The 21,317-nt window shown below is 46.8% G+C and overlaps 1 long non-coding RNA gene across 1 annotated transcript; it reads left to right on the top strand.

Moving 5' to 3' along the window:
- Positions 1-789: 789 nt before the first annotated feature.
- On the top strand, positions 790-4,165 carry LOC119434859 (uncharacterized). Its single transcript, XR_005188669.2, has 3 exons — positions 790-885; positions 1,712-1,766; positions 3,879-4,165. It is a non-coding gene; the product is annotated as an uncharacterized LOC119434859 (long non-coding RNA).
- The last annotated feature ends 17,152 nt before the right edge of the window (positions 4,166-21,317 follow it).

Here is a 21,317-nt window from a genome sequence, read left to right as displayed (position 1 = left end):
GAAAATATTATGCGCTGGTCTGTGTCGCGCGTGCGTGTGTTTTCCCTGTGCGTTTCGTCTGCGCAATTCGGCTAAGCGTCCTAATGATCGAGCTTTAATACAGATACGAGGGGTTTTCAATATAGTTGTTCACCGCGCCAGAGTAAGTAATCCTACTTCAAACAGCACATTTATTTTATGCTAATTTTGTGTACTTACTATAGTGACGTCAACGCTGAAATCATATTTTCTTTCTAAAATGCAATTTTCTTATGTTATTATTTATACGACTGAGAGCCCATTTGTATTTTGACGATTTCTATCATGGATATTCTCGGCAGTGCTAAACTGCCCCTAGCGACGAGTTGTTGAGCTTGTCTGAGAAATGATGAATTTATGAGTAGCGTGTAAACGCAGGCATAAATGCTTATCGTTGTGGCAACGGCGAGAACACTAAGTTTGTGCTTAACTGCTTAACACCTTTCCTATGCACACCACTTTATCTGCCACGTGGCCATGTACAATACAGCTGTCAGTTATGGACTGTTTATCGGCGTCTATAAACCTCACATGGAAGCAGGACTGTTGCATATCACCTCACGCAATGAAACCGGCCGTACACAGCTCATTGCGATGCTTTTAGACTTGCATACAGATAACAGAAGATAACGCGGGATAAACGGGGTGTAATTACATCCGTGTATTGACGCTGAAGTTACACATTGTGTTCCTCAATGTCAGATTAGCTTCTGGGCGGTAGGCGATAACGGCGGCTATGGTATAGTAACTAAATTGCGAAGGGTGCCCATCGCATGTTACGACGAAGCAGCTTCTATAAAATCGTGTACAGACATCTCCAGAGGGCACAGTTGGTGGCAGCAGTGACAAGCCAATAGCACTTCAAAGGTAAGCCCGTGGCCCTGCTATTTTTGTTGTTGAAAATACCCCATTTCTCGCCTTAAGCAGCCTCATGGCCTTGTTAAGTGTACCTATTGTGTATGTCGGTATTAATGTTTTTGTAATCCTTGCGTGAAAGACCTTTCATTAGAGTAAGGTGACGCCGGAAAGCGGATGCTAACCATTTACCCACAGTTAAGAACATTGCCTTTATGCAAAGTACTAACTACCAAACTTGTTTTCCATCTTCCGTGTATTCCTCAGGTATTTCCTACAGCGCATTGTCCGTATCGCTTGGAACTCAATGAAAAACTTGTCAGGAATAAATATAAAGGTTTATTTTCAAATTATTTTTAACATTTTGTAAATGCACTTATGTATGTATGTATGTATGCATGTATGTATGTATGTATGTATGTATGTATGTATGTTGTATGTATGTATGTACGTGTATTTATGTTGATCTTAAAGAACTTCTCTTCAAACGCATAGGTATGTTTTATGCACTGCAACCAAGAATGACCGTACCAATTGGGGATGCTCGCAATATTTTGATCTTTCCTTAAACGAACACACGCAAATTTCAGGCCATATCTTCAGTCGTCTTTACACGAACAGCACTTGCGCTAGATAATGTCACGAGCTCTTTGCCTTATTCAGGAGACTGAACGTCAGGCGATTGCTTGGTGACGTATTGTCTGTAACCATAGTCCATATGCAAACATACGCAACTCCAAACTTTTCGAGCCCGTATGCATAGTTTCTAGGTCGACACAACGTACGGCACAGTGCGTAATGTATTATATAGAGTTTGTTATATTTTCTCTTCTATTAGGGCAAGATGGTGAAATCATCACTGGCTCTTTTCCTTGTCGCGGTGGTAGCATGCGGTAAGGTCATTTGAAGGACTCACTTTACTATAAGAGTATGCAGTGTGCAATACTTGCGTAATCTTCCACATTTTGTACGAGGCACGCACAAAGAGTCGGCTGTCTGATCCTCTCAATTACCGAGTGCGCTCATAAATGGTGTTAACTTTAGTGTATTGCGAACTGCAATACGAGGTTACAATGCTAATGCTTCTTGATTCTAGAACGTTGGGCAACACATTTCAGAGGGAATCTGTAGTTGGCAGCAAGTTAAGGCTAAAGATTTACATCATGCGTCGCAAATTAGTCGCATTAAATCGGCCATTAGATGGATAGCGCAAGCTCTTCGCTAAACCACCCTTAAAAGATGTATTTTTGCGCCAGCGTATATATGCCTTCTTTTTGCCATGATAGTGTTGTGGCTCACCCATCTTTTCAGTTTAGTTTTTTTCAACGTGTTATTCTCAAGTTATGCTGGAGATAAAAAACACACCGTTTCACGGCTGCTTACAATATAGACACTGAAATAAGGGTCCCCTCGTCTGATAATTTTCACGCACCATCTCTTATCTATTTATTTCTTTTTGTGTGTGACAGCAGCAGATCAGCTGATAAACGTTTAGCCACTCCCTCTTTGTCTTTATACCTTTCATACTTTTTTGCACTGCCCTCTTCTGTTTACCCACTGCGGTTGTTTTCTCCCGAAAAATATTTTGCGCTACTCGCACGCTGATTGTGAGCCCGGAGCAGCGCCTTATTTTACTAATCATAAGTATCTTAATGGAGACGCCTCAATAAAGAAACATAATACTGTCGGTGCAGTTACAGCGACTTGCCGGAAAAAGGATCTCGCAGCACCCATTTACTTGCATATATTTAAAATATTTACCCATTTGCCTTGGAATATGCACTTATATGCGCTGCATTTATGTCGCACTGCGGTGCTGGACTGGATGTAAATGCCGAGGGAAAACCCGGAGATACGGGGCAAGAAGAAAACACAATTTTTTATGTTGTTCTATTTTACAGCACTGTAAACGTGGAAATAAACATGAAAATTTCCTCATACGGTTATAGTTGCCATTATCTGCTGTGTAGCACACAATTTTTCAAGCGATAACGACGACAAGAAAACGACAGCACAGTTTTCAAGTGTCTTCGTTACATACTTTCAGTTCCGTTTTTAAGTTTAGCGTAGCTTTCAAACCTATAGCGGAATACAGGACGCATTCTGGGATTGGTCCACACTGCCATCTGCGACTCCGCGAAGCACTTCGAACCGTGAGCTTCGTGGCAAGGCTTTTGCACCAATCAGCTGTGGACACCCATAGCTTTTCGGCTGCTGCAGATACCATCGTCATCTGAGAGTTGTGAACAAGCTCGTCTTTGTTTGGAAATATTCTTAACAAGCTTAGCAAAAAACTAACAAGTAAACGTGTTCGAAAACTCGCCTTACGTGCTATCAAATTTGAATGTGGAAGCAGCCGCAACGAATTCTAATGCGAGTGGGTCCAGCGAGAGTGACTCTGACACTGAGTAACCCTTTCCCCAGTTATTTATTAGCAATTTTTCATAGAATAGCATGTATTTGGGGATAATTATTTTTTGCAGGAATAATAAATATACCATAACTTTAATGAAATTTATATTTTACCAAACCTTCCGGGAAAAAATCGAAAAATATATACCTTTTTTCTTCGCGCTAACAATGTCGGGTAATTTTTCATTCCTTTGTGGGGCGTTTTGTCGCTTGATCATCTCAACTCAAGTTCTACTTCATTTCTGTACATGTTGTCTGCAGCGTAGCATAAACGAATAGAGAAATGACGGCAACATAGAGCGTCGTCCTTGTATTCGTTTGTGTTGCGCTGAACCTAACTTGTAGAACTCGTTTTAAGTCGTCGAACAAGGTGCATACAACTGCTTCATCTTTCTTGTGTCTAAGCGGCGAGAATGGGCGGCGTTGTTCTGGCAGTTAGCGGGAATACGCACCACCCAAAAAAGTCAAATCGTAGCGGTTGTAAGCTAGAGAGAACAATAATGTGGCATAGTTCGGGCTGATATTGGTTAAACCGCTATTGCTTTGTAAGCGAAGCCAAGACACTGGCAGTGAGTAGCTTGTCATGTCCGCAGGTTTGCTGTGCCGCACAGATGGTCGCCTTCTGGATGCTAAATCACTCACCGACCCAGTCACGGGGCTTCTAGACAATACAGTGCAGGCGAGAGAGCTCACCGAGGATCTTGTTCCAGGAGCTGGAAAGAAGGCACTAGGCCCGCTGAGCGAAGACAGCCCGTCTCCGCCGAAAGCGGACCCTCCTGCTGGCTTCAAGTAGAAAAAGTCACGAAGCTGCTGAGCTGCCTGCCTATAAGGAATGTGTTCGAGACCTTAGCTAATAAAATTCGCTATGTTTCGTTCTGGATGGGCTGCATACGAGGAATTTGCCATGAGACATGCCTTTAAGTTGATGCTCGTACAGCAATGCTCAACGGCACAAAGCATCACCATGCGAAGTGTGCACGAAGTGCTAGTTTCTTGGTGTTTTGTTCTCTGCCTCATTAACTAATTGTGGTAGTGCTTTCAAAGCATATTGTTACGCGTTCACGGCTGAATGAAATTGTGTTATTAGAGACAAGAAACAGGACAGAATTGTAGACCCACAACCGAATGCCCAGCTAAGCCGTTTCTTACTAATCATTTTTTAAAAACTTCAGATGACTAAATAAGTAAGACAGAAAACGTTTACCTTATATAATACATGTAGTCAGTTCGAAAGCTTCTCTGCATATAACACTTTACAGAACTTGTTAAGGTATTTATTACGAGCGCAGTTATTTATTCCCGCACATCTTACTTTGCAGAGGGCGACATTCACGATTTTTTGTAAAACCCAATTATAACGCTCCGGATGGCTGGTATACGTAATGTAGCACTAAGATCCCAATTAGTCCGCCGTACTTCACCTGCATGTCAGGCATAAGCCACCTTTAATTTCAAACAAATACAAACAGGGCGCATTCTTTAGTTGAATTGAATTGATTTTATTTGTTTGACGTGTGGAACGGTCCCCTAAGCTAAAAGCTGTGCAGCAGCTTCACAAGTGCGCGGGGGCCATGTTATCACTTAACAAGAGTATTGTAACTATTGACAACTAATTTATAAGTCAGCACAGCACTAGCTTGTAACCCACTGAACACAAGACGTTTTGCTGCCGTCTTGAACCCACCAAAATGAACTAGAACGTTCACAACTATTCAAGACGGCTACAAGACGTCTTTATACGTACGTCTTGAGGCCGGCTTGCGAAGGACGGCTTGAAGGCGTCTTGTTAAGCTATCATCTTGCTAAGACGGCTAGAAAACGTTTTGTAGAAACGTCTCGAAGATATCTGTGCAGATTCTTATTCAGATATAGTATAAATATGCATTTAAGTTCTTTCCGTTGCTTTATGCGGTTGTTGGATATCTAGCACCCATACTGGCCCAGTCTGTGCTTAAAACATGTACATGCACCCAGTCTGTACTTAAAAACATGTACATGCACTGCCTTTCCTTTGGTCTGTCATTTTACCATCCTGTAAGGTGTGCAATTCCATTGGTTGCGCTGTACGTCCGGTCGTAGCGTCTATATGTATTTCACGAAGAAAAAAAACATAAAGCAAACGTAAAAAAATGTGCTAGATTGAAGGCAGCATACATGCAAGACCTAAGGCCTTTAACCACATTAATTGAGGAGACAGAAAAAGTGAAAAATAAATCCGAGGCTTGTACGTGCCTAAACTATGAAGCAGACCGTAGGTGGAGACTCGGGATTAATTCTGACCACCTAGGATCTTTAAGATACACACCAATCTAAGTACAGGAACGTTGTTGCGTTTCGATCCTATCGTACCCGCGATCTCGAGCTGAGCAGCGCGATGCTATAGCCACTTAGCTACCGTGGCGGGTAATAGAAAAACGTGTGCCTACGCTGAGCAGCTGCGCAAATTTAGTGTGAGCGTTAGTTTCAGATAGATGAATAGGCGAGTCCGATTATATATTTTTGTGGCAGAAGATCCATCGGGTTTTTACCTGTGCGGTTTTCTGGAGGCTGTCACAATCGGCGTTTTTCGCACGATGCTAGCTCAACTTCCACGCCAGCGCGTTATTTGACAGTTTTTCGCTCCTACCGAAATCTGCACATTGAGCTGCATCACAATTCCGCTGTCAGCTGTTCAATCAGTAGTAAAAAAACTATAGTATCGCAACTTCATCAATTTCTTATAACGCTTTTCACCGTCGTGCACTCCGAAGTTGTGAGACTGATTCGTTCATTTCATCGCTCTTTCAAATTAAATATCTATATACGCTCAAAAGCTATAGCTAAAACTGGTGCTATAAATAATGATGTGCACTTTGGGGGGAGCAGCATATCATGGCATTTCATCTAGACGTGTTTGTTTTGCCCAATTATTTGCAACCACAGCACGGCGATTTTAGAAGTGAAACACATATTATAGTAAGCGTTGCCCGAAATTTTAATACTGCAACGTTTATTTGCGACATATTTGAAAGGCTTTGAATGACCTTGCTTTGTATATTTACTGGAATACTTTTCACAATAGAAGCGCGCACTTAACAAACTCGTAACACTGCACCAAAACCGATATTGCAGTCACCAGGACTGCGCACGGTTGGCCAGCAGCTCAGTACAGCCATATACAGCCGATGCATGGCGGGGGAGGGGGGGTATTATGCCAGCGTCTACCTAGATTGGAGCGCTTAAGGCGGGCAAATTTGCTTTAGAAGTAAGTTTGTAGTCCACGTGCACTTCTCACAACGTTTACAAGGGCTTTTCAAAACAACAAAATCACCTTCGATAATTAGCGGTATCTTTCAGAGCCGCGTATACTGAATCTATTTTGTCTGCTTTGGACGTGTTATTAGGTGCACATTACAAAATTGCGATATCGTTTAGTATTGCTATGTCGCAGAGTTGTAAACTTGATACTTTCCAATTTGCGAGACTCTTTCGAAAGACAGCGCCGCCATTAATGTGCTTCCAGCCCATACCTGATTTTAGGTTGTATTTTAAATGCAAAAAACGCCATCGAAATCGGTGTAGCGATTGCCGAGAATGTCGATTTCACCATTTCTAAGTATCCGGAGCTAACGGTGTAAGCATTGCGCATTTCAGTGCGAGCGCTCTAAGCGCGTTTCCGGAGTTTCCTTTCTCCGTGCAAACGAAACGCTAACGGCGCCGCGACTGGCAGACATGGAAGTGTTGCCAGGTTTGGCTATATATAGCCAAATTTGGCTACGGGAAAAATGTTTTGGCTTCGACTTGGACGAGTTGGCTATGTGGCTCAGGGAAGCTGTGCTGGGTAGTTCAACCATGCTTTTCGTGCGACGGCCCGCGTGCATGGTCGGCATCGAGAATGCACAGACAATTGTACAGAACGGAGCCGGCACATGTAGCATACATGAACGTGTCTCGGATATAGTGAAGAGTGCAGAAGCACCAAGCTCGGATGTAGCGTTTGAAAAGGCTCGAGCATGGCTATATTTGGGCTACTGAAAATCTGCGACTTGGCTGTGTTTGAGCTATAAGTGGCGCCCTAATCCACGCTCCAGAGGTGGCTCTGATCGGGTAGAAGCAAATCTCGAAGGCTGTGTTTTAGCTGGCGGCGCCAGCCGCGTTGCTGAGCGTGTGTGCGTGCGCGAAATGACCCCCCCCCCCCGCGCCTTTCCTTCCCTCTCTGCGCTGCCGAGGGGTCGGAGCGGCCGTGTTTCCCATTCCTACCACCATCGACGCTGCAGGGCGTTTTGCCGTAGGGTGCCTAGATGCCAGCGCCGCCGTTCAGGGTGGAGACAACCCCGCTGGCGCCGCCATATGAATCACACGACCTCAGTCAGACTCAGCTACGCTTGCGTTCATAAATGGTGTTCTCGCGGCGCACTTCCAAGTGCTTTGCCTTGATGAGTATTTTTTTATCGGTATCGCATCTGCACATCTTTATAACCAATAGCCGTTAACTTGTCGAAGACGTAAATGTATGGCGCCGGGAACATACCCTAAGTTGCCAAATTCAATCACATTTAATATGCCGTGTCTATGTTTGAAATACGCACAATTTTTTTCGCCTCGATGCTTTGTATATAAGGTTTGCGACCCCCTGTGTGTGGAAGTTTTCTTTTTCGCTGTTGTATTTTGGTTTACACGTCACACCTCCTTTACCGTAGCCAGCCACTCGCGCACGGAGGTTAGTTTCCCTGGCGTTGCGCGCGCTCTTCTCGTTCGTTGCAATTATTTGACGATATTTGCGCGCAATCATGCTTTTTTGCCCACAAAACTGTGTGCTGACAGGATTAAGCCGGTGTAAAAATAACCGCGATGTGAAAATAAGGTTTAGTTAGTGCTGTAGAAGAAATGTAACGTAACTCGTGTGTCAATCTTTCGTAGTAAACACAAGAAACCAAACGATGCACAAAATACATTTACTTAGTAATGTCTAGTACAGTCATTCATGAAAGAGATATATACATGAAAAATTATATGTACTTTGTGGCGCCTGAAGGTTATGTTGAAAGACGAGATAAAAAAATTTGCAAGGTAGGCTCGACACACAATTCCGGATAGGGAGAGTTTTTTAATTTACTGATTACATGGGGGGGGTCAAGTGAGTACATCAACCTTATTGCACACAATATAAATCGAAAACTAGAATACAAACAAGAAAACGCAACCGCGGGTAATATTAATCAAGATATCCAGCCAGAATACATCAGCAACCATCGGATTCGTCGCATCAGCCAAACACATCGATGGCGAGTACAGAACATTTTATAAATAACCATTAGAACACTGATAACTACATTGAAAAAATAAACAACACTGCATACATATCGCGTACAAAAACCGTGAATGAAACCAAGACAGTCGAATACAGATTATCAATGTTTTTGAAAATATAGTTCATGATGATGTAGGGCTGTTGACTTTAACAGACGGCGCCCATCCTGTCGATTTCTCTCGTACTGGTCCTCTTCAAAGTGTTTCTAAGTACAAGTAAAACAACAAAAGGGATTATTGATATGAAAAGTTGCCTTGTAAATACAGAGAACCCATACAGTGCTTAAAATAAATTTTCGCAGAAGTAATGCTGTATTACCTCGCTTCACACGTTTCGAAGAAATGTACAGGCTACAAGAGACACCATGCCAGAAAGCGCCGAAACGTTTTGTTCCCATGATGCTCTTAACTCTACTACACCTGGGCATACCGTGCACAGGCATTTAAAGACCGCCACAGTACCCACTACGATCGGGAATGAGCACGAATGGCCATCGGCTTACGAGCACCACGCTACAAATATATTCGTCTAAAAAATCAGCTATATAACGTAACAACCTGAGATCCGCAAGATATCTGCTGAGAAATCAGAGAAAATCACACTGATTCGCTTGCCACGTACACAACAGCCGCTCATGCCAGAAGAAGCACTGCGTTCTTTAGTCCCAAATAACCAGTAGCGAAAAAAGAAACTGAGGGGAAAAAAAGAAACAAGAGACACTCGAGGTGTGCTTGCCGGGAAAAAGTAAATAGGTCGTTTACATGACGATTTGTAGCTAATGTAAGACTATGTCGCGGCGAAGAATTTTCGTCAGTCCTTAAAATAAGGGTACTACTCGCATAGACTGCGCCGATCAAAACGGCAAAAGCCTATGCGACGCGCGCTCGCAAACCATAGGCTACTCCTACTCAGACAGCATCGGTGCAGTGCTTAGTTCGTGAGCGAACGTAGGTACGTGAGCGAGGACAGAGAATACTTTCTTATTTAAATCAAAAACACGGTGCGATAGTCTAAACTTTCTTGACACCTCGCAAATGTAGGAGTCTCTGAGGTATCTGTTGCCTTCCAGTGATACCGCTTTACTTGGGCTTCTCATCTCTTCCTTCGCTCTGGGTCCCGGGGGAAGCGTAAACAACGAAGCCCTTTACGCGTCGATCCGGTGCACTTGGGAACACAACAGCCCGTCATGTCGACTCGATGCACTTGACAAGCTTGTCATTCATGCGGCTGAACACTGTCCAGCAAGTATAAGCGTCAGCGAAGCATCCGCGCGCACTGTGTCTCGAACTAAGCACCGGCACCAAGCAATCGCAACCGCTCGCTGTGATTCAAGATGGCGTCGCAGCGAAAAACGGCGACGCGGGGGCGGTCAAAGGATGGCACCACCCTGAACGGCGGCGCTGGCATCGAGGCACCCTATTTGGCTGTATTCGGTTGTAGCGCCCTCTGTTCACTGGACGGTGCCTATACTGCGAGCTTGCCGCCGTCTTAAATTAAACGTTTACATGTTTGTCACAGAGCAAATAATGCTTGCTTTTTCCACATTGTGAATAACTATTTCATAACGCGTTTTCGTGTTTTTCTCGATTATCCATGACAACGTGCGAGATATAGCGCTGCACTGACAAATTTAATTCCTAATTATATTGGAGTCATCCATTTTCCGTGGAATGCGTTCGGGACAGTTAGTGTCCCTGTCGGGGCGAAATGCTAAAACACCCGTGTACTTAGATTTAGGTGCACTCAAAGGAATCACAGGTGGTCCAAATTGGTCCGGAATCCCTCAATTTGGCGTGCCTCATAATGCAGGTCGCGGTTGCGGCGCGTAAAACCCCATAATTTTTTGAACGTTAAGGAGAGTTACTTACTCATGACAGGCTTATCACAGCTGCTTCGGTACGAATGCCGAAACTTTAGGACTTCAACTAGTGTCGCTCGTTTGGCGATACAGAACTACGCTGCTTGCTCTTCCAGTGGCCCACCATTCCCTCATTGTTGGCGATCACGAAAGCGATCAGGCAAACTTGCGTAGCCGACGTAATTTGTTGGGCCTGTTTATTGTTATTCAATTCCTGGCTGGCGCGGTAGCGCCGTTCAGAAAATATTGCCGCAAGTCTGCTCCTAAACATGTGTTCTACGACGGTAGCCAGCGAGCCACTGTGTCAAAAGAGCGTCTGCTACCTCTCGCGCGCCTGCTTGGTTTCGTGGGGTGGCGCAATGTGTGCCGCTCGTGCACGCGCACGAGACAGGGGCTCGGACCATCACTGGAAGAGAAGTGCGTTCGGCGCAGAGACGCTCCTGTGGAACGTTCTTTGAAACTCTTCGTGTACATAGTTAGTTGCAGGGCACAGGTCCGCCCTTAATAAACCAGTTTTTCTATTTTACTCCTCGAAATACCGTTACATTCTGGTGGAGGTGCGTGGTATGTTTGGAAGTCCCCTGGGTGCCAGAGACCGGAGCCCCGATCCTCAGTGATTCCAATCTGGAGAGGTGACTCCAGTGCACCAGCGCGCCAGCCGCCGACTTCGGGGAGACCCGCCTGAATTCGGACCGCTTCCCACTGCTACGGCCACACGGACGATGTCTTCCACTGACGCCACGACGATGACTAGCCAGGCGACATCACCCGAGGTCGTCGTGTACCCGCCGCGCATGCCCGAGATGTTCCACGGCGACCCGTACGAAGACGTCGAGGATTGGTTGGAGCACTTCGAGAGGGTCGCAGATGTCAACGGCTGGAACCCAGCACGAAAACGTCGCCACGTGTACTTCGCGTTGAGGGATTCAGCAAACACATGGTACGAGAATCACGAAGCGGTGTTAACGTCGTGGGAAGAGTTTCGGCGACATCTGCTTGCTGCGTTTGCATGCGCCGATCGCCGAGAGAAGGCTGAGAATGCTCTGCAAGCCAGGAACCAGCGCACCAACGAGAGTGTCGGCATGTACATCGAAGACATGTCCCGTCTGTTCAAACGTGCCGATGCAAACATGTCCGAGGAGAAGAAAGTGCGCCATCTTATGCGTGGCGTGAAGGAGGAGGTATTTGCCGGGTTGGTTCGCAACCCGCCACGTACTGTTGCGGAGTTTCGCACCGAGGTGACGACGATAGAGAAGGCCCTGCAGCAGCGCGCCCGCCACTACAACCATGATGTCAGCAGCGCCCCTGTGGACGTTCTTTTGGTAGGCATGGGCAATAACACCGAAGCGTTGAGAGAGCTGGTGCGAACTATCGTTAAAGAAGCTTCGGAAGCTGCAGCAACCGCAAGTCGCGTCGACTGTTTCTTCGCTGGCCGCCGTCATTCGGGATGAAGTTAGGCATGCCATGTTAGAACCGCAACCGGAGGTACAGCCTGTTTCACTCGGGCAACCACTGCAGGAACGCCGCGTACCAACATACGCTGACGCTGTGCGTCAGCCTGCCGTACAGACTGCATCATTCGCAGCCCTCAGTGCACGCCCACCGTCTCCCCGCAGTGCATCTTTCCAGGGAGAAAGATCCACGAGTACAGACCACGAGTACAGACCACGGAAAACGACGTATGGCGTACACTCGACAGGACGCCGCTCTGCTTCCATTGCGGAGAGGCTGGACACATGTACAGATGGTGCCCATATCGGCGAGTTGGCCTTCGTGGATTCGCTGTCAATGCACCTTGCCCCCGCAATGGGGAAAGACCCATAGATATCGAAGATTACTTGTCGCAAAGTCAACTTGCAGCTGCTAGTTACCAACACCAGTCACGGTCACCAGCGCCCGCCCGCTACCGATCACCAAGCCCACGACCCTTTTCAAGTTCCCCAAGGCGTCGTTCAGAAAGCCCGCGCCCGTAAAACTAAAGCCAGCGACCTGGGGAGGCAAGGCCGCTGACGTTCGACAAAGCGAAGATCCTCCGTCAATGTTGCAGTGCAGTAGCGACAAGCCGAAATCGACGACTACGATAAGTACGCAGAAATTTCTTCAGACTTACTTATTGCCGTGGATGGACATGAATCGAATGCTTTAGTAGACACGGGTGCTGATTATGGAGTCGTAAGCTACGCACTCGCAAAACAGCTTAAGAAAGTTTTGATGCCGTGGAACGGACCGCACGTACGTACAGCTGGGGGTCACCTCATTAGTCCTCTGGGAATATGCACTGCAAGAGTTCTGATTCGAGGTGTAACTTACGTTACCGAATTCGTAGTACTTCCGGACTGTTCGAGAGACGTTATACTCGGTATGGATTTTCTGCACGCAAACGGTGCAATAATTGACCTGCAGAATTCTAGCGTTTCCTTCTCTACGAAGTTGGCCATTGACATGGAGGAGCCTGAGGAACCGGACTACACTGCCTTGCGAGTTCTTGACGCAGACGTAACTGTGCCACCACGAAGCAGTGTACTGGTTCGCGTCAGAAATCAAGCATTCGTTGACTCCGAGGGTATAGCGGACGGCAATGTCGAGCTATTGCTGAAGAAAGGTATTTGCATTGCTACGGGCATTATCCGCTTACGCGATGGGCTTGCCGATCTATTGCTGACAACCTTCGGAAATGAACTTCAGCATGTCGCGAAGGACACTGCCATCGCCTTCCTGCACAGTTTTACTACAGTGACAAGCTTATGTACCCTGGAGTCGGAGCCACCTCCTGCGAAAACTACGAATAAGGCCACAGCAGCAGTTGCAATAAGCCCACACCTATCGCCAGCCGAGGCGAAAACCATACAAGACCTCATAGGTGCTTTTGCAGAGTGTTTCTCTACTTCCTCAAGAGTACGGAGAACGCAGGTTGTTAAACACGGTATAATAACAGATGAAGCAACCAGACCTGTATACCAACACCCATACCGAGTGTCGCCGAAAGAACGGGAGATCATAAAGAATCAGGTGCAAGATATGCTTCAGGATGATGTCATTCAGCCGTCCAACAGCCCATGGGCGTCCCCGGTAGTTCTTGTCAGGAAAAAGGACAACACAATGAGATTTTGTGTTGATTACCGGAAACTGAACAGCATCACCAAGCGTGATGTGTACCCCTTGCCACGTATCGATGACACCTTGGACCGGCTGCGTGATGCAAAGTATTTTTCTTCGTTGGATTTAAAAAGCGGATATTGGCAAATTGAAGTGGACGAAAGAGATCGTGAAAAAACAGCATTCGTTACTCCGGACGGACTTTATGAGTTTAAAGCACTCCCATTCGGCCTCTGTTGCGCGCCAGCGACCTTCCAGCGCATGATGGACAGTGTCCTGTCGGGTCTCAAATGGCAGTCATGCCTAGTATACTTGGATGACGTTGTGGTATTCTCTTCAACGTTCGAGCAGCACGTGGAGAGGCTACGTTCAGTGCTCCAGGCTATCCAGTCGGCCGGCTTGACAATCAAACCAGAAAACTGCCAGTTTGGATTTGAAGAGCTTCGTTTCTTGGGTCACGTCATCAGCGCTCAAGGTATTGGACCCCGAGAAGACTGCAGCCGTCGCAGGATTTCCAAAGCCACGAGATAAGAAAGAGGTGCGTCGATTTTTGGGTTTATGCGCTTGCTACAGGCGATTTGTAGAAAATTTCTCAAAAATTTCGGAACCTCTAACAAGACTCACGAAAGAAGACATACCCTTCGTATGGCATACCGAACAAGACACTGCTTTCAAAGAATTAAAGAAGCGTTTGCAATCCCCGCCAATCCTCGCCCACTTCGACGAGACCGCAGACACAGAAGTTCACACAGATGCCAGCAATCTGGGTCTTGGCGCAGTTTTAGTTCAGTGGCAAAATGGAGAAGAGAAGGTCATAGCGTACGCTAGCCGCACTCTTTCAAAAGCTGAAAGAAACTATTCTGCGACGGAGAAGGAGTGCTTGGCAGTCATATGGGCCATCAGCAAGTTTAGACCATACCTCTACGGCAGGCCGTTTCATGCAGTTAGCGACCACCATTCACTGTGCTGGCTGGCAAGCTTGAAAGACCCATCCGGACGACTTGCGAGGTGGAGCCTCAGACTCCAAGAATACGATATTACCGTTGTGCACAAGTCTGGGCGAAAGCATAACGACGCTGAATGCTTGTCACGCGCACCGGTCGGCTCTCCTCCTTCTGAAGACGACGATTTCCCATTCCTTTGTGTTATGCGAGCCGCTGAAATCGCCGAGCATCAACGGGCTGACGCAGATTTGCTCCCACTCATAAAGTATCTCGAAGGGCATAACGTTCAAGTTCCACGAGTGTCTAAGAGGATTATCTTCATTCTGCCTCCGAGATAACGCACTCTACAAGAGAAACTTCCAAAACAACAATGAAAAGTTCTTACTCGTCGTACCGTCAGTTATGTGGCCTGAAATATTAGAAGCCTGCCATGATGACCCATCATCAGGCCACTTGGGTGTCACCCGAACATTCGCCAGAATCCATGCAAAGTATTATTGGCCGAATTTATTAGCGTCAGTACAGCACTACGTGAAGACATGTCGCGAATGTCAAAGGCGCAAAACACCACCCGTAAAGCCAGCTGGTCTTCTTCAACCCATAGACCCACCTAAGACTCCATTTCAACAAGTTGGGATGGATCTTCTTGGACCATTTCCCACATCGTCATCAGGGAAGAGGTGGATCGTTATCGCGACCGACTATTTGACACGATATGCTGAAACTGGCTGCCTTCAGCGGGGAATGGCCGTCGAAGTTGCCAAGTTTTTTGTTCACAACATAGTGCTTCGACATGGTGCCCCAATGGTTGTCATAACAGATCGAGGTGCAGCATTTACAGCTGAGTTGATGCAGTGCTTGATGACGATGACTAACACCAGTCATAGAAAAAGCACTGCATACCATCCCCAAACAAACGGGTTGACGGAACGCCTCAACCGCACCTTTGCTGACATGTTGTCAATGTATGTTGACATCGAACATAAGACTTGGGACGAGATCCTGCCCTACGCTACATTCGCCTACAACACGGCCCTACAGGAGTCCACTCGTGTCACTCCGTTTGAACTTGTCTATGGGCGCACCTTCACAACAATCTGGATGCCATGCTGCCACCAGATAATGACGACGGCAACCCGTGCGACGTTGACGAGTTCCTATAAAGAGCCGAAGAAGCCCGCCAGTTGGCACGATGCCGATTACGCCATCAACAATGCAAGGATGCACGTTCTTACAACAGGCACCGCCGAATAGTTCAGTACAGCCGGGTGACAAGGTGTGGGTATGGACACCAGTGCGACGTCGCGGACTCTCAGAAAAGCTACTACGACGGTACTTTGGCCCTTATGAGGTTATCCGTCGACTAAGCGACCTGACTTACGAAGTAATCCTAGTGGAAACGAGCGCACTAAACGCCCTAACATTGCTGACGTCGTCCACATAGTCCACATGAAGCCCTATTACGACCGATAACGAAAAGCCTCAGATTAGTTAACTACCCTCCTGCCGGCATCGGGACGATGCTTATTGGAAGGGGAGTAATGCCGCAAGTCTGCTCCTAAACATGTGTTCTACGACGGTAGCCAGCGAGCCACTGTGTCAAAAGAGCGTCTGCTACCTCTCGCGCGCCCGCTTGGTTTCGTGGGGTGGCGCAATGTGTGCCGCTCGTTCACGCGCACGAGACAGGGGCTCGGACCATCACTGGAAGAGAAAGAAGTGCGTTCGGCGCAGAGACGCTCGTGTGGAACGTTCTTTGAAACTCTTCGTGTACATAGTTAGTTACAGGGCACAGGTTCGCCCTTAATAAACCAGTTTTTCTATTTTACTCCTTGAAATACCGTTACAATATTCCCGCCTGGAATCTTGATCCCCATTGTTCTCGCGTAAAATCGCGTGCTTGCTGTTGCGTGTTACTGCGCTCGCTTGCAACGTGTTACGTTTCAACTCGTATTGTAATGGTTGCGTGTGACCCACGTGTTTTATTCTTTTCATTTGCGTTTAGTGACTGTGATGTAACTGTGTACTGCGCATTCGGTCGAGCTACAGTCACCCACGCTTCGAATCTATTGATTGTTGGTTGGCACTTCTAAAATATTGCGATCTTTGTGGGTGCCTGCTCATGGTTTCAGACTCCGGAACACGCCGCTTTGCGCATAATTTTCTTTCGCGCTATCAGTTTAACCCATATTCTGCACGGCTTAAATTAATTCGCATCGACATTCGTACTGCAAGTCATAATCTGAATATGCTAAATCTCGCGGGCTGAAAACGAAACGTTAGGTGAACTCGTAATTAAAATGAACGAAATCTGGGGCTTTACGTGCCGGAAGCGCGATATGATTATGAAGTACGCCTTAGTAGGGGACGTCGGATGAGTTTTTACCACCTGTGGCTCTAGCGCGCACCCAGTGCACAACACACGGGCATTTTTGCATTTCGCCCCCATTCTAATGCGGCCGCCGCAGACGGGATTTGCGCACCTACAGCACGCCCCATATCTCGTTTCCTTGTTTTTTTTCTCTGGTTATACAAGTATCGCCAGGCTATCTACGCGTTTCCACGCTGTTGTGTTCTTCTTTCGGAAGTGTTACGAGCTAAAACCACTTCTGATTATGAGGCACGCCGTAGTGGAGGGCTCCGGATTAATTTTGACCACCTGGGGTTCTTTAACGTGCAATACAACACAAACACACTGGCGTTTTTGCATCTCGCCTCCATCGAAAGGATCTCCATCGCCTCCATCGAAATGAATCAACAAAAGATACAATTTCGATAAAGGGCTTGCAGCATGTGTATGATTTGAAAACGAAAAATGTCGCTTGCGGCGTAGTTGCGGATGACGTGGCAGCCTCCAACCATGCACTGGCCTTCTTGGACAAGGCTGTAGTTATCGCCAAGAATCCGGATTTCACGGTAGTATCTCGGCGGCATGCTACCGCGGCTACAGATAAGGCCGAATCGCAGCGATGGCATTATTGCATCTGCATACGGAAGATACCTAGGTCGGATTTCTAACAGTTACTGTTTGCAAACAAGGCTGCGGTATAAATGAGTGGGAACTCTTATAAGTCATGCGCAATAAAATCTTTTTATAGCGAAGTTGAAGAGGGAGCCAAAATTTCGTCATTATATTGATTACTGCCGTTCACTGCAATATATGCGCAATGTCGCGCACAAATTTCAACTTCTATAGAAGAGGGCTTTTCGGCCAGCAACCACTACATGGCCACGTGCTCGATGAACTTCTAATAAAACAGCAAAAGAAACTTCGGCGTCCTTAACACACACTTCTTAGCATCTGACACGATTGCCTTTACGATAGCTGCCTTGTTTCAATGTGATGATCTTTCGTGACCGCTTTTAGTTGTATCGTCTGTAGCATCGCGAAACCGGCGAAAAGGTGACGCGGTTGAATAGGTTGCACGCTGCGACACAACAATGCTCGTCGTGTGCGAGCAGCACGTGGTACACACAGGGAGGCGTGGCCTCTGAAATTGCCCCAGCGCAATCTCCGAGGCCACGCCTATAGCTGCACTAACTAGCCTGCGCGGTGCCGCAGTGAGAGGAATTGCGATGGCGATCTAGAGTCTGCTTATGCGCAACTACGCGTAGTGGTGACAAGGACCAGTGTTTAACGGTAACGGTGGATTCAACGCAAATACGTAAACGTTTTAAACATCGGCAACGAATGTGTGCTCTACCTACCCTGCGGAAAGCAGAAACGAGACTGCAAGGGTCGGGCATTTCTTTTTTCGGAGAAAACTGAAGTTTGGTGTATCTATTGGCAGCATAATTTTACTTCGTGGAAACGAGGTTATTATAAAAACATTCATATCTTCGGTGATTTCAGCGGGAACGTCATTTTGTTGTATACAGTAATATGTGACATCTCGTTTCGTTATAACGAAGTTTCACTGTAGCATATTTGTTAATCTTTTGTCTTACCTTCTAATTGCTGGTGCAAAATCTGAGGTCATGCATCATTAGAACACGCTGAATTTTCTGCGGGTGCATCATCAGCCTGTGGAAATGCCTAAGCCAGTTCCCTGAATTGTGAAGTGACCAATTTGTTATAACAGACAGCCACAATGCAAAACTCTAGGAGGTGCATTAGAAACATTTTGCTTATGTAGTGGCATGTTACTGATTTATTAAAATTCTTTGAAACTTTTGACCACTTTAGCACTTCATTTGTGTGAACAATCTTGCTTTATGTTAAGCCTACGTGGCTTTGACACGTGTTTATCGCTTTTGTGGCTTTGCCAATATTTCAGTGTTGCTATGGTGGGTTTGTAGAAATGGGCTATAGGAATTGGTACTGTCGGTTTATCGCTTTTGAGGCTTTGCCAATATTTCAGTGTTGCTATGGTGGTTGTAAGAATGGGCCATAGTAATTGGTACTGTAGGTAAAGCCAACCTTTTTCAATATTGCAAAGAATACGAACATCCTCATTGATTTCTCTATGTAGCAGATAACAGGGAGACACTCAATCCTTTATAATTAATGCTATAATGGAAGGGTGGTTGGTGTATCTAAATTCTTGTGCGTGCCAAACATCCATGCAAGGAAAACTTCTGTAATAGTGTTGCAGGAGTCTGATATTATTCCATCTGCAATTCTGATCAGTGTTGAAAAGGTAAGTAAAATGGTATTGGGTCTTCCCGGACCATGATGGGCAATGTATGCCGTTTCTAGCAAGATCACTGAAGCTAAGCAACATTTCGTTGGATAGTTGACATCGGAAAAGAGACAGACCATCTGGATTGTAATATCACGTAATTTCAGCTTCTAGAGACTATTTAAAAAGTGCTAGTGCTTTCATCCCGACTTTACCCCGAGATATACGTCAGCGATATATGCAAGCTATGCAAGTCTGCTAGAGCCACCCTTCAACACATGTTGTGGGGATGTAAAGTATATCAAGAAAAAATGGCAGTCTCCCCGGAAAATCTACGGGCGCGGTGGTCGGCCACGCTACTCAGCTCAGAACTCCTAGACCAACTTTGGGCCGTCCAGCGAGCCATGGATGCCGTGCGGGAGCAACAGCCAAGTAGCCATCTAGGTGGCCCCAGGCCCGGGCCTCCCAATCGCCTGATTTCAAATAAAGTTATGTCACTCATACATATAGGACACTGGGCATATATGGGTTAAGAGAAATCAGTGAATGTTGTATGCAATATGCTCTAGGTTCAGAGGATGTAAATTTAAAAGCCTACGAAATAAATTGTACATACCATCTTACATATCACACTACAATGTATCACTATATGAAGCCTGTTTGATTCGCCTGCACCACCTCAACCAGTTAAGAGGTACTGCACGCTGCCATTCGTTTCAGCGGTGCAGCAACGGCGACCTCTGAACCATGCCGCAGTAACGTGCTGGGCTGGTTCTAGATTTTTCTGCATCCTCCCTACTGGTGGTACCATGTTACTGCAGACATGCAGGTACGAGCAGACTTGTGTATTATTGCCCTCTAAAGTCAAACAATAAAATAAACAGGAAACATCACCCATATGTTTGCCAGTGAAGGCATGACAATTTTAGATATGTTCGACAGAGTTATGTTCGACAGGATCTGCTCTTTTATAGCCTAAGAAAGCTTATTCGTTAACTAAGCATATATCATGTGTGATGTGACAATTTATTAGACAATGACGTCTCACGCAATCGAGGCAGTCCACGAATGCTGATGGCGCGCACAGCGACAGACGCTCGAGCACTTATTCCTCTTCTTCACTACAATGGCCCCCGGGAGAGAAGATGAGCCATCCTAGCGACCTACGGCGTAGGTAGGATCAGGGGGTCATAGTATGGCTTAAGTCGGCTGACATGAACCGTGTCAAGTCCGCGATGTCTAAGTTCGTGTGATGGCGTCACAGGCTCGACAACGTAGTTGACAGGCGAGGTACGGTCGATGACACGGTAAGGGCCATCATAAGTGCAAGACGTTTGGTTGAAAGGCCAGGGCTGTGAGGTGGGATCCACAACTAAACAAGGGAACCAGTCGGAAAATGTAGTGTAGACAAGTTACTGTCATGCCGCAGCTTTTGGCGACCTTAAGTGGGCGGCGGTCGTAAGGGTATGGGCGAGCTGCCTACAGTCCTCAGCGTATTTGGCGGCTTCAGACACTATCCTGCATTCAGAAGCGTCGGGTCGGTATGGGAGCAGTGCGTCCATTGTACACGAGCGCTCGCGGCCATACAGCAGAAAGAATGGGGAAAAGCCAGTGGTAGCTTGTGTGGCTGTATTATAGGCATACGTTACGAACGGCAAAACAGTGTCCCAGTTATAGTGGTCCGAGGCAACGTACATAGTCAACATGTCACCGAGTGTGTGGTTGAACCTCTCTGTCAAGCCGTTCGTTTGCGGGTGGTAGGCGGTAGACTTGCGGTGAACGATGCTGCATGCAGCGAGAAGGGCTTGTATTACTTCGGACAGGAACACGCGCCCCGGTCGATGAGCAGTTCGCGTGGTGCTCCATGTCGAAAAACGAAGTTCCGCTAGATGAAGAAGGCAACGTCACGCGCAGAAGCCGCCGGAAGTCCGGCAGTCTCGGTGTAGCGCATCAACTAGTCGACACCTACAATTATCCATCGGTTACCCGAGGAACTGCAGGGAAGTGGCCTGTATAGGTCTATGCCGACGCGATCGAATGGCGGGCCGGGCTGGGGAGCGGATGTAACCCGCCAGGAGGGCGCTCTTGAATTTTACGCCGTTGGCACGCCGTGCAAGCGCGTACGTACTGGCGCACGAAGTGATACATGCCGTGCCAGTAGAAACGCTGCCTCAGCTGAGTGTACATTGTCAGAACGCCGGCGTGACCATTATGAGGAGCGGCAT

The sequence above is a fragment of the Dermacentor silvarum genome, unplaced genomic scaffold (assembly GCF_013339745.2).
Source record: "Dermacentor silvarum isolate Dsil-2018 unplaced genomic scaffold, BIME_Dsil_1.4 Seq284, whole genome shotgun sequence".
In the NCBI taxonomy this organism is placed as follows: Eukaryota; Metazoa; Arthropoda; class Arachnida; order Ixodida; family Ixodidae; genus Dermacentor; species Dermacentor silvarum.
The sequence above is the reverse complement of the archived record's forward strand: the minus strand, read 5'-3'. Positions and strand labels throughout refer to the sequence as shown.